The sequence below is a fragment of the Homarus americanus genome, unplaced genomic scaffold (genome assembly GCF_018991925.1).
Source record: "Homarus americanus isolate GMGI-L3 unplaced genomic scaffold, GMGI_Hamer_2.0 scaffold36734, whole genome shotgun sequence".
Taxonomy (NCBI): domain Eukaryota; kingdom Metazoa; phylum Arthropoda; class Malacostraca; order Decapoda; family Nephropidae; genus Homarus; species Homarus americanus.
In genome coordinates this window covers 10,969,068-10,980,208 of record NW_024733126.1, presented here as the reverse complement: position 1 = coordinate 10,980,208, position 11,141 = coordinate 10,969,068, and the positions used below count along the sequence as shown (strand labels likewise).

The 11,141-nt window shown below is 42.1% G+C and overlaps 1 long non-coding RNA gene across 1 annotated transcript; it reads left to right on the top strand.

The window, feature by feature from the left end:
• The first annotated feature begins 7,454 nt into the window (after positions 1-7,454).
• On the top strand, positions 7,455-10,676 carry LOC121869265. The gene is made up of 3 exons (XR_006089518.1): positions 7,455-7,536; positions 9,525-9,655; positions 10,113-10,676. It is a non-coding gene; the product is annotated as an uncharacterized LOC121869265 (long non-coding RNA).
• The last annotated feature ends 465 nt before the right edge of the window (positions 10,677-11,141 follow it).

Below are 11,141 nucleotides of genomic sequence, written 5' to 3'. Positions count from 1 at the left end.
TAATGGACGGAGTATAAATAAAATGCATTATGTAAAAATAAAAATATTATTTTTTTTAAAGATTAATGTGCACACTTGCCTATTATTCAATACAGTGGCGGCTCGTGAAAAATAAAATGGAGGGACTGCAAGCCTCACACAACATATGTTTGGCTGACTGCTCATGTTTCACTATTTTCTGTGGCAAATGCCTCAAGTCAGTCACACCACTTTTCGTCCATGCCGAGTCCCCACCAAACAATAAGCATGGAAAGCAGAATAAAGTATTTGCCTCGTCACAACCACAGAGCCATAAACACTCATGTTAAACTGGCGTGTATATTCTTTGTTCCTGCTTGTACTGTTCTGTTGAATGGATAAAACTGGTGTAGGTCTTCCTCTTGCTTTGATTTCAGTCTTTTCATTTAATGTCAGCTGGGAAAAGTTGATGTTTTGCAAATACTTCACTCGATTTTCCATCGTCAAAGGGTAATTAAAGAAAGCACGATTTAACCACACCGTCCACACGCAATGTAAACACGAGACTGAGCTGCTTCAAGTGCGGCGGCGGCGGCGGCGCCAATTAATAACAGACATGAATCGTACAGCATTGACAGCAACTATGAAAGTAACTTAAATTTTGGTTTGATTTTAATGAAAATTCACTTAGCAACGTATTGAAAATAATTAAATAACATATAAAATGATATATTTGTTGGTAGTGTATTATTCAGCTGTCTCTCTAAAGGAATCATACGCCTGGCAGTGAGTGTCTGGGGGGACTGCAGCTCTGCAGCCCTATGCACGAGCCGCCACTGATTCAATAGTAATTGCATCCCAGTCCTCTTCGTAGTCGTCGGCAGTGTGAACAACTGTAGAGCTGGAAGCATGTGAAGTGCTTGGTTCAGGTTCTCTTGTAACTGTATGCCTCCACAGTCCCTATCTTTCTTAAAATATCACTAGGAAGTTCATAACTTGCACAACAGGTGTTCTGTCTTTTTAACCCATACTTTATTGTAAGAATTGCCTTTAATGTCGATAGTTTCATTTTGTTGCGCAATTTTGATTTCACAAAGTTCATATTACTAAATGTGCGCTCTACATCTGCGTTTGAATGTGGAAGAGATAAGGCAGCGAGTGCAATTTCAGCCAGATCATGGTAAGGGTTTTCACCTGTCGCATCTCTGTAATTTGCCACTTCTGACCACAATTTTAGGGTGTTAGATGCATGGACGGGCTGACATCAAGTGATCAGGAAATAGACGTGTCCCTCCTTCTGTACCACGACCCGTTCAAATGTATTAAACTTTTCATATTATTTATTGTCCCTGTAATCCCGTTGATATATATTATGGCTCGAAATTAGGAAAACTGAGTTTTCATGGACAGTCCAAAAGTATCCAGAAAGTCGTTAGATTTCTGTGGATATCTCTAGATTTGCGACAAGTCGCAAATCGCTCTAAAATGTCGCTAGAAAAAAACAAAAAGCTCTAGATCTAGCTACAAAGTCGCTAAGTTGGCAACTCTGGCTGTTACAATTTAGGGTGTGTCAATTTTGTCAACATGTTAAAAATCAAATTTGGTAGTCAAAATATTGTGCCTCTTTATGTCTAAACTTGAGATTAGCAAACAAAAATGAATTGAAATAACCCTCACCTACATCAATTATACCTTAAAGTTTCAAATATCAGTATTTCAACAAATTAATGAGACTTGATTAGAATTATTCACTTGATATTAACTAATCTCATGTAAGCATATGGATTATGGAGTATTTTATGGTTCTATAGCTTGTGTACAATATGGATGTCAGAACATGAACATGAACAGGCTCTCCGTGTGGGACAGTTTAATTCTTGTTTTGACTTGTACCAAGCGTGAGGATAAGGCGCCCGGCTCACTCTCCTTCTAGATATCATAGACGGTGGTTTGCTCTCATTGCACTTGCACCTACTCTACCAGACGAATTCTACATTTTAATTATTGTAAGTAGGGCATATTGATTGTCGCAGTTACTTATATCATTGTATAAAACATTATGTTCTAAGAAATTATTATGTTATTTCTGTTACAGCATTTTTGATAAACAAATTGATATTTTTTGAAACAACAATTGAATTATGAAACATTGAAATATTTTTCTATTTGTCAGATAGTGTGAAGATGTCAAAATTGAAGACAAGAAGTCAGTTGTCAACCCACTTGAGCCTGCTAGTTGGTAAAGGGAAGGAGCTTCCTGTATCAGAACTTCCAACAGTGAGAGACATGCTAAGATTAGGGTTACTCCTTCGAGAAAAAAATGCAAAGGACAGAAGGAACTATACAGATAAAGAACTCATAAATGACATGATAGTCCCTCTTCTGCATCAATGGACAAAAGCTAATGCACTATTCAAACCACCTGTGATTAATCAGTGTCGAACTATTGAGCTAAAACTAACGAAATTATGGCACAAAGCAGTTGAAACATCACTTGGTAAAGGAAACTTGGCCAGGAAAAATGAATTTCTGCACACACTTGATACTCTGTTTGACATTTTGACCTGCAAGTGCTCCATACAATTATGTTCTGAATCCAACTGTTCTCACTCAGGTAAGAGAGAAAATAATTCCCACATTGATTGTGGTTGTCCTCGTGAAAAGAAGATCCCTGTTTTAGAGCTTGAATTTATAAAGGCACAGAGGACAAAGGCAGAAGGCCAAGGAAGTATGCAAATGGGTTCAATAGATTATTCAGAAACAAAGAAGCAGATTGCTAATGCCAAGAAGAGAGAACAAATCCGAGAGAGGGAACAAAAGAAGAAAATGAAGAGTGAAGAAGCCATCCAAAGAGAGGAAGAGCTGTGTCAAGATGTTTATCACTTCTTTGATAGTTCTTCTGATGAACAGGAAGCAACATCAGATGATAGTTCCAAAGAGCCATCTGAACCTTTACCAAAGAAAATGAAATACAACACAAGAAATATTTCAAACATTGCTTTAGCTAGTATTCGCCACCATGCTGGACTTCGTGAGGCTGCAGAAATTGCAACTGCCGCTTGGATAGATGCAGGCCTCATCAGCCGAGAGGATGTATCTTTGGTGATAGATCATAATAAAATTAGAAGAGCACAAGAAAAAATAATGAAGGAAATATCTGATCAGCATGAAAAAGATTTAAGCGAGGGAGGGCTCTCCTGTCTTTTGTTTGATGGAAGAATAGATGACACAAAAGTTTTGCTAGAAGTAGAGGGAGTGAACAGAAAGTTTCCAGGTCTCATCAAAGAAGAACACTACTCTGTCTGTTCTGAGCCTGGTGGTCGGTTTTTGTTTCACTTTGCTCCCGAAACTGAAGTAGAAGGGAAGAAACATGCAGAGGTCATTGCTGATCATATTTTATGTTGGGTTCAGGAGAGAGGACTTGGCAGTTCACTGCAGGCTGTTGGTGGAGATTCAACTGCAGTGAACACCGGATGGCAGGGGGGTGTAATGACGCATTTAGAGAAAAAACTAGGAAGAAGACTTGTTTGGATTGTATGTGATTTACATACAGGCGAGCTACCTCTTCGTCATCTCATCCAGGAACTTGATGGTCCTACAAAGAGCAACAACAAGTGGTCAGGTCCCCTTGGCATCATGCTGGATGAAGCAACACAACTAGAAATAAATACAACCTTTCCAAAGGTCGAAGTTGGCCCTCCCCTTCCGGCGTTGTCTGAAGGAGTCATCAAAGATCTCAGCACAGATCAATCCTATGCTTATCGTATTGCCCAAGCAATAAGATCAGGAGAAGTGCCTCAGTCATTGGCTCTCTTGGAGATTGGACCTGTCAGTCACAGCCGTTGGTTAACTACAGCTCTTCGTTTCTGCAGGATTTGGATTTCCAAACACGAATTGAAGGGCAAAGTGCTGAAGAATTTGAGGTTAATTGTTGAATTTATTATTGGAGTTTATCTTCCCCAGTGGTTTAGTGTGAAACTTAATCCTATGTGGGTGGATGGGCCCAATCACCTTTTGTTTCAATTGCAGCTAGTAAGAACACAGAGGAAGGTAGTGAGGGACATCGTGTTACCTGTGGCAAGAAGGTCCGCTTGGTATGCTCGATCAGAAGCAGTTTTGCAAGCAATGCTTTGCAGTCAATGTACCAATCTCCGAACCGAGGCTGTAGAAGTCATTCTAAAGATTAGAGGAACGCTAATAGATGACGACCAGTTGGGAGACTGTTCGTTTCATTCAAGAAAAGTTCCCCCAATAAACGTCAATGCCACCAAATTGTCAGAATTGGTTGACTTGAGTTTGGAAGTCTTAGAGCCACCATTGACAACAAGTCTAACTAGCCAAGAATTGAGAAACCTTAAAGAGACTCCAATGCAGGTGCCGAAGTGGCCTTCCCACACTCAAAGTGTGGAGAGATGTGTGAAAATGGTCACAGAAGCAGCGGGCCATGTTTACAGCCACGAGAGGCGAGAAGGTTACATCAAAGCACAAATAGCAAGCAGACTACTGATGACAAGAAACCAAAGCAAAGAGAGTATGAAGGCATTGGTTACTTTCAAATAGACTACGGATAATAAAATATAATAATTTGAAACTTGAAACAGTAACATGTGTGCAAACGCTGGTTATGTTATAAATTCACAAATATGTACATTTAAAAATCCATTTGATGTAGGTAGGACTTATTATAAAAAAAAATTTATGCCAGAATATTGTTTTGCATGCTTAAAGACTACAATAAATTGCTACCAAATTACTCGATTTTCAATTTAGCCAGTTCACCCCCTAAATTGACACACCCTACTGTTACATACAGTACACTCAAACCTTTAGCTCTGATTTGTCTGCGCTGACAGACATTGTACAGTTATATTCGCTATTAGGTTTCGTTCTGAACAAGGAATAATATAAGGAACTATGTCCTACGAGAGTAAGTTTGGCCTTATTAGTTGGATGCTTGTCCAAGAGATGGCGCTGGATTGCTTTTTACTTTTTACTTTTATCTTCTTCGCCACTGATCGGCTTGTTAGCCGCTTGGGCGATCGGTCACGTCTCTTTTCATTTATATTCTTCGCCACTGATCGGCTCGCTAGCCGCCCGGGCGATCGGTCACGTCTCTGTCACGCACTGTTGGCAAATACTGGGCATGCACCGGCTCCTGAATGTACCTGAACCCGCTCCAGTGTTGGTCAAGTCTTCTCTTGAAAGAGCTCACACTCGGTGCCGTCACAACACTCTCTGGTAGATTGTTCCAAGAGTTTACAACCCTCACTCCGAAAAAGTTTGCCCTCACGGTTTTCTGGACTTGCGGCTTCTTCAATCTTGAGCTGTGACCCCTTGTGGGGCGAGCGTCCGCCAGCTCCAAGTAAGGACACTCAACTGGGTGACAGTACTCCAGATGGGGAAGCACTTCACTCCTGAAGATCGTTACGAGGGACGGACCGTCTAGATATCTGAACGACCTTCTTATAAGACCCAATAATTTATTTGCCTGATTTACCTTCTTCTCACAATGGCCCGAGAACTTCAGCTCATTGTCAACATACACACCTAGGTCCTTCTCACACACAGTCTCAACTAGTGCAGTTTCTTCATTCCATTGGGACATATGATACGCCTCCTTACCGTTGGTACGCCCCAGGTGCATCCTCTTACACTTCGTGACATTGAATCTCAGCAGCCATTCCTTCGACCATTCCTGGAGCGGAGCCCACAGAGGTCCTTCTGCAGCTCGTCATAGTCCGCTTGGTTCTTAATTTCCCGAAATAACTTGCCATCATCGGCAAACATTTGTATGGAGGAGTGTACAACGTCAGGCATATCATTTATGAAACAAACAAACAACAGCGGGCCCAATACACTACCCTGCGGTACCTCACTTGTTACAGGTACAGATGACGATTTCGTGCCATTAATCACCACACATTGCTTGCGGTCATGTAGAAAGTCTTTTATCCACGCTAGGACATTTCCCCGAATTCTGTGCCCTTCCAGTTTGATTTTCAGCCTTTCGTTGGGTACACTGTCGAAAGCCTTGACAAAATCTAGGTAAATATTGTCGATATTACCACCGTTGTGTTATTTATGGGAAAAACAAAGGAAACGCTTGAGAATTAAAGTTTCACTTCTTCTTAAAAGACAGGAAAAGATAAGTTCATAGCTATGTGGTCGATTCATAAGCAGTGACGATTAAATTGTAGTTTATCGGGCGGTAGGTCTCTTTATTTGTATACAGAGAGCACATTGTGAGTTTCCTTTCTCCAACCCATCCTGAGTGTGAACCAATATCTCATAACCCCAAAGTACGACCTAGCTGTATTATTTTAACGCTTAGGAGGCGTAACATCTGTTCCAAACTCCCAGCACGACGAGGAAAAGCTCTGTTAGCAAGTACTGTACTGAGCATGTACCGGCTCCAGAATGTATAGTACGGGCCCAGTACACTGCCCTGTGGTACCCCTCTTTCATGGGTACACATAATCTTGTCTAGGGCTGTTATGTAGCCTATTACTGTTCTCGTTTCCATAGGTTGGGCTAGTAGATTTGTGTAGGCCTCCCACTCTATGTGTGAAGAAGTGAAGTATTTCCTTCCATTCGTCCTGCGTGGCAGCGAGGTTAAGTTTTCCCCTCTTGTTGGTGGTGCGTGACAGCACGAAAAAATTGCCCGAATTCAAGTTTCTATCCATTTTAAGGTTTAGAATGTTGTCGTCTCGTGATTAAAATCTCCCATGATGAAAGCTTGTGCTATGGAAATACGTCTTCTGACTTTTTTTTATCCTCGGAGTTCTATTATATGTACTACAGTATATGATAAATGTTTACTTGTAATTGTTGTGCATACCCATTACTCATACTGTATTGTATTTTATTGTACATTTGATGAATTTCAAATACAAAACATTAAATCTGTCGGCTAGTTCCAGGTGTGGATACTTGACTGACTAATGTCCTCTGAGGTCTTAATAAAGTTCGATTAAATCACCCCTTGTCCATCTATATCATAAGCTAGGCAACTGCTGGCGTTTTAATCTCTGGGTACCTGAGGTGCTTGACACAAGAGTTTTGTATTTAATTTTTTTTTTTTGAGAGTTGACGGGCAAGTGTAATTGCTAAATTTGTCACGGGCTTAAAGACCTTAGTGTTTGAAGCTTAACCTGGTTATGCTAGCCACCACTTTTGGAGGTAAACGTTCATTCAATGCTCTCTGACGCATTAAGACTTACGGATAAGTGTCTGTGTGTGCGTGTTTCAGTATGATGTTTGACCAGTATATATTATCCTCTCGTAAGTGTGTAAGCATGCGTATGCGTTTCTGCGTTCGTGTGTTTGTAAATAAACGGATTTCTTTAAACATGGGTGTGCGTTGAACATGCATATACGTATAAATGTGGATGTCCGAGTACATTATTCGTGTGTAGGCGATGTATGCAGGCGCGCATCCTCTGTGCATCGGCTGGTTGCTAAGGCGTTGCTATGGACGCTACCAAGACACCGCCACACACCTCTTGTCTTACAAGACGCTCTACCTACATCATACATATTTATGGCCCTGACAGCAACTGCAGTTGCATGATATACTCAGTGAGTGACACTTGTAGTTTACTCTAAGATAATGTGTGTTCTGATCATTTTAGATCAATGTACAAGGTACCCGAATGAAGTAAATCCCTGTAAACAATGTTCCGAGAGGCCATGACAAGATTTTGCGCCGTGGACTGGACTGTGATAGTACTACTTATAACTTAATCTCATGTTGATCGATATTGATAAAATTATCCCATTTGCTCAACCGTCTTTAAATTCTAAAATATTGATACGCTAAGTTGTGTCAGATTGGATTTCGACAGGTGAAATTTTGTTCTAAAGTCAGCCCACTGAAGTCTCTTTGGGTAATATTTAGTGTTTGAATTTTTTTTAAAGAAATAAGATTGTGATATAACGTACCCTGTAAAGAAGTTTGAAGACAGTTTAAAGCAACGGCAAATAGGTAGGTTTATAATGGATATCATATGAACAGTATTACTGACATCAAAGCGTTTGCTAAAAAGTACTGAAAGTCAGCCTTGCGCACATAGGCCTATTCGCATAAAACAGTTTTAATATAATTCTAGAAAGTTGTGTAGTGGAACACTATCTGTTGTTTCTTTAATTCACTTAGCCACAGTCTTAATAAGGTGCTTATTAAGACTAAGTCTTGGTTTCTACACTGGACAACAACTTTTGAGTAATGACAGATAGGTAGGAGTATGGGGTTTCTAAGATATTGGTTCACACTCAGGATGGGATGGAGAAAGGAAACTCACAATGTGCTCTCTGTATACATATTGTATTGGATATACAATGCAGCTTGGTGCTGGAGGGGTGGCAGCGTGAGTCCAAGCGTGATGTAGAGAGAGCTGGTTGGTGAGGGTGCTCAGAGGAGGACCAGCTTGTGGGTCGCCATGGTCGCCGGCGGGAGCGAGGGCCACCAGGCGGGAGCGGAGGAGGAGGTGTTGCTTGCTGGTGGCTGTATGTAGAAAGAGATAGGTCACCGTTGTTGTGTTGTTGAGATTGTCGGGCCGTAGTCCGACACGGGCCTTTGCCTATAGGCGGCCCGTTTGGTGGTTCCGGCTGGAGCTCCAGGAGCAGCCAGACCGGATGGGATTGGAGGTGGTCCCACCTGCAGATTGGAAGGATACTGCAGGTTGCAAGTGTGAGCGGACCCCCGATCAGTGGACGCTTACCACCAACCCCCACTCTTGGACGTGGTCAGTTTCGGAGTGGCGCGCCCCCCGAACTGGGGTCCGCACTTGCTGGGAGAGGATACTTTCTAAGCTATCTGGGTGGTGGGTATCGTGTGATGACCCGGAGTAGGTGGTGAATGTGGTCTGTTTGGGTCTTATATAGCGAGGGTAGGCGTGGCTTGATGGTTGACCTCCGCTTTGTTCGGCGGCGCTGGTTACCGACCTTGACCACGAGGCGTACGCTGGGGAATTCGCAGGGGGTCGGCTGGTCAGCGACACGGCGGTTGTAGGGGAGGAATCCACTACAGGAGTATAGCAGCAAATGAAGGATTTGTCTTTTACTCCGACAGTTCTTTTGTAACATAAACATGACAGAAAAATTTCTTGGTATAGGCCTTACGATAACTTTGCGACACGTGACTTTATTCAGCAATTTCTCAGATTTAAGGTTTTTCTACTTTTCAATACAAATATACTGTAGGTAGTGTATAGACTTGATTTGTGGTTTAATTATACACGTTTATCTAGAAATTAGTATCGAATTTTTCTTGTGTATGTTGTATACTATTACGGTGGTGGACTTATTGATTCCCCTCACGGTCCAGGGTGTGTGTGTGTGGCGCCCGTCTCCGTGGTGGTACTATACTAGCCTTGTGATAGCCCCCCTATCCCCCCCTATCCGTTTATCCATCCTTTTCTCGCTGATAGCCTTTGTACACATATTTGGTGTAGGTATTCAGACAATGTACACAAGCAGTTTGGGCATACAAACAATTACTGTACAGTACATAGAGAGCGCAGGTATGCAATAATTGTAAACGGTAAATATGGAAACACTAACCTCAGGTGTGTGCAGGATGAAGGATGAAGGGGTGAAGTTGGACCTGTACAACTTTGACCAGCCGCAGCATCAGGAGTGTCCATACATCCTCACCAGCCCACGTTCACTGCAGGCCTGTAGGACGCTCTCCATCAAGGTCAGTCTAACTCAACTTGACCTAAGGTAAACTGAGCTAACCTGATCTAACTTAGCCTGTAGGTCGCTTTCTATCAAGGATCAGTCTACGGCTCTATGCTAACCTATCCTACCTTTCATTTGTACACTGTAAAAAATTTAAAGTGCGTCCGTAAATGTCATAGCAGATGACGATGGTGTGTCACTGCAAAACGCGGAACTAACAGAAAATCACCGTCAAACTAATACGGTGGTTAACCGTCGATTTTTTACAGTGAACCACTGTAATATTCACGGTAATTTTTTACAGTGTAGGAATCTCTTTATCAAAGCCAGAGTAACCTTACCTGACTTAACTTAGCCTGTTGGACCTTCTCCATCAAGGTCATTCTAACCTTACCTGACTTCTGTGTGTGTATGTTAAAGAAAGACAGTCTAACAAGGAGAGAGCTCACTACTAACGCCAGACCTCACCCTAGCCTGTGGACCTACTACAGAAGAGCCGAGATGAATATGATGCCGCCCACGCCAACCAGCCCCTACAACAACGCCTCGTCGCCTACCACACCCAGGAGCGTCTCAGACTCAGTATGTGGCTGTGGTGGTGGACTAGTTGTACGACCATGGTCAGTACAAATTGTACTAACCATGGTCGTACATAGTGGTAGTGTGTTACTGTTGCTGTGTGTGTGTGTGTGTTATAGATTGAAAGATTGCATGAAGTTGTGTCATAAAGTCCTTGTTGATGTTAAATGCAATTGGTCACCTAGACATTAACATTCCTCCTCGCTCTCTGTCTTCCTCTCCCTCTGTGTTTTTTTTTCAATTATCTGTCTCCCAATCTTCCTATCTATATTTATCTTTATAAATGTTTGTCTCTGCCTTTCTATCTTTTCTTATCCCGTTCTCTCTGCCTGCCTCCTGTCCCCACTTCTCCGCTCTCTTGCCATCATCTTTCATTTTATCTCTCACTATGCCTCTTATCTCCATTTTTACCTCGTTTTTTCCCTCTTTCGACTTTTTTTATCGTTGTCTCCCTCCCCCCTCCCCTTCTCTCTCGTTCTCTTCATGCCTTCTACCTCCCCCTACTTCCGTGCCTCCCTATTTCCTTGCCTCCATCCCTCCCTCCTCCATCTCCCCCACAGAGCGACTGCGCCAGGCCAGAGAGCTGAGGGACAGACTGCTGGTAGACGATGAGAGGCGCGCCAGAGCTCACGGTGAGTGGTAGTGGTGTGATAGTCAAAGTATATATTCCATTATCTATATATGTGTTAGGATATAAAACAAACATTAGTCATATAGACCCAACCATCATTTCTACTGAGATTTTGTTTTAGTGCTAATTCTTAAAGTCTAAATTCGTAGTGAAACTATCTGATTTGTATAGAAACATACCTAAGAGTGATTAACTTAATGCATAATGTAACTGTGTAAATATTTAGATACCGTCCTCGTACAGCTGTAAATATGTAGTCGACGTAACACGCTTCATATAGTTCTGCCAGGAA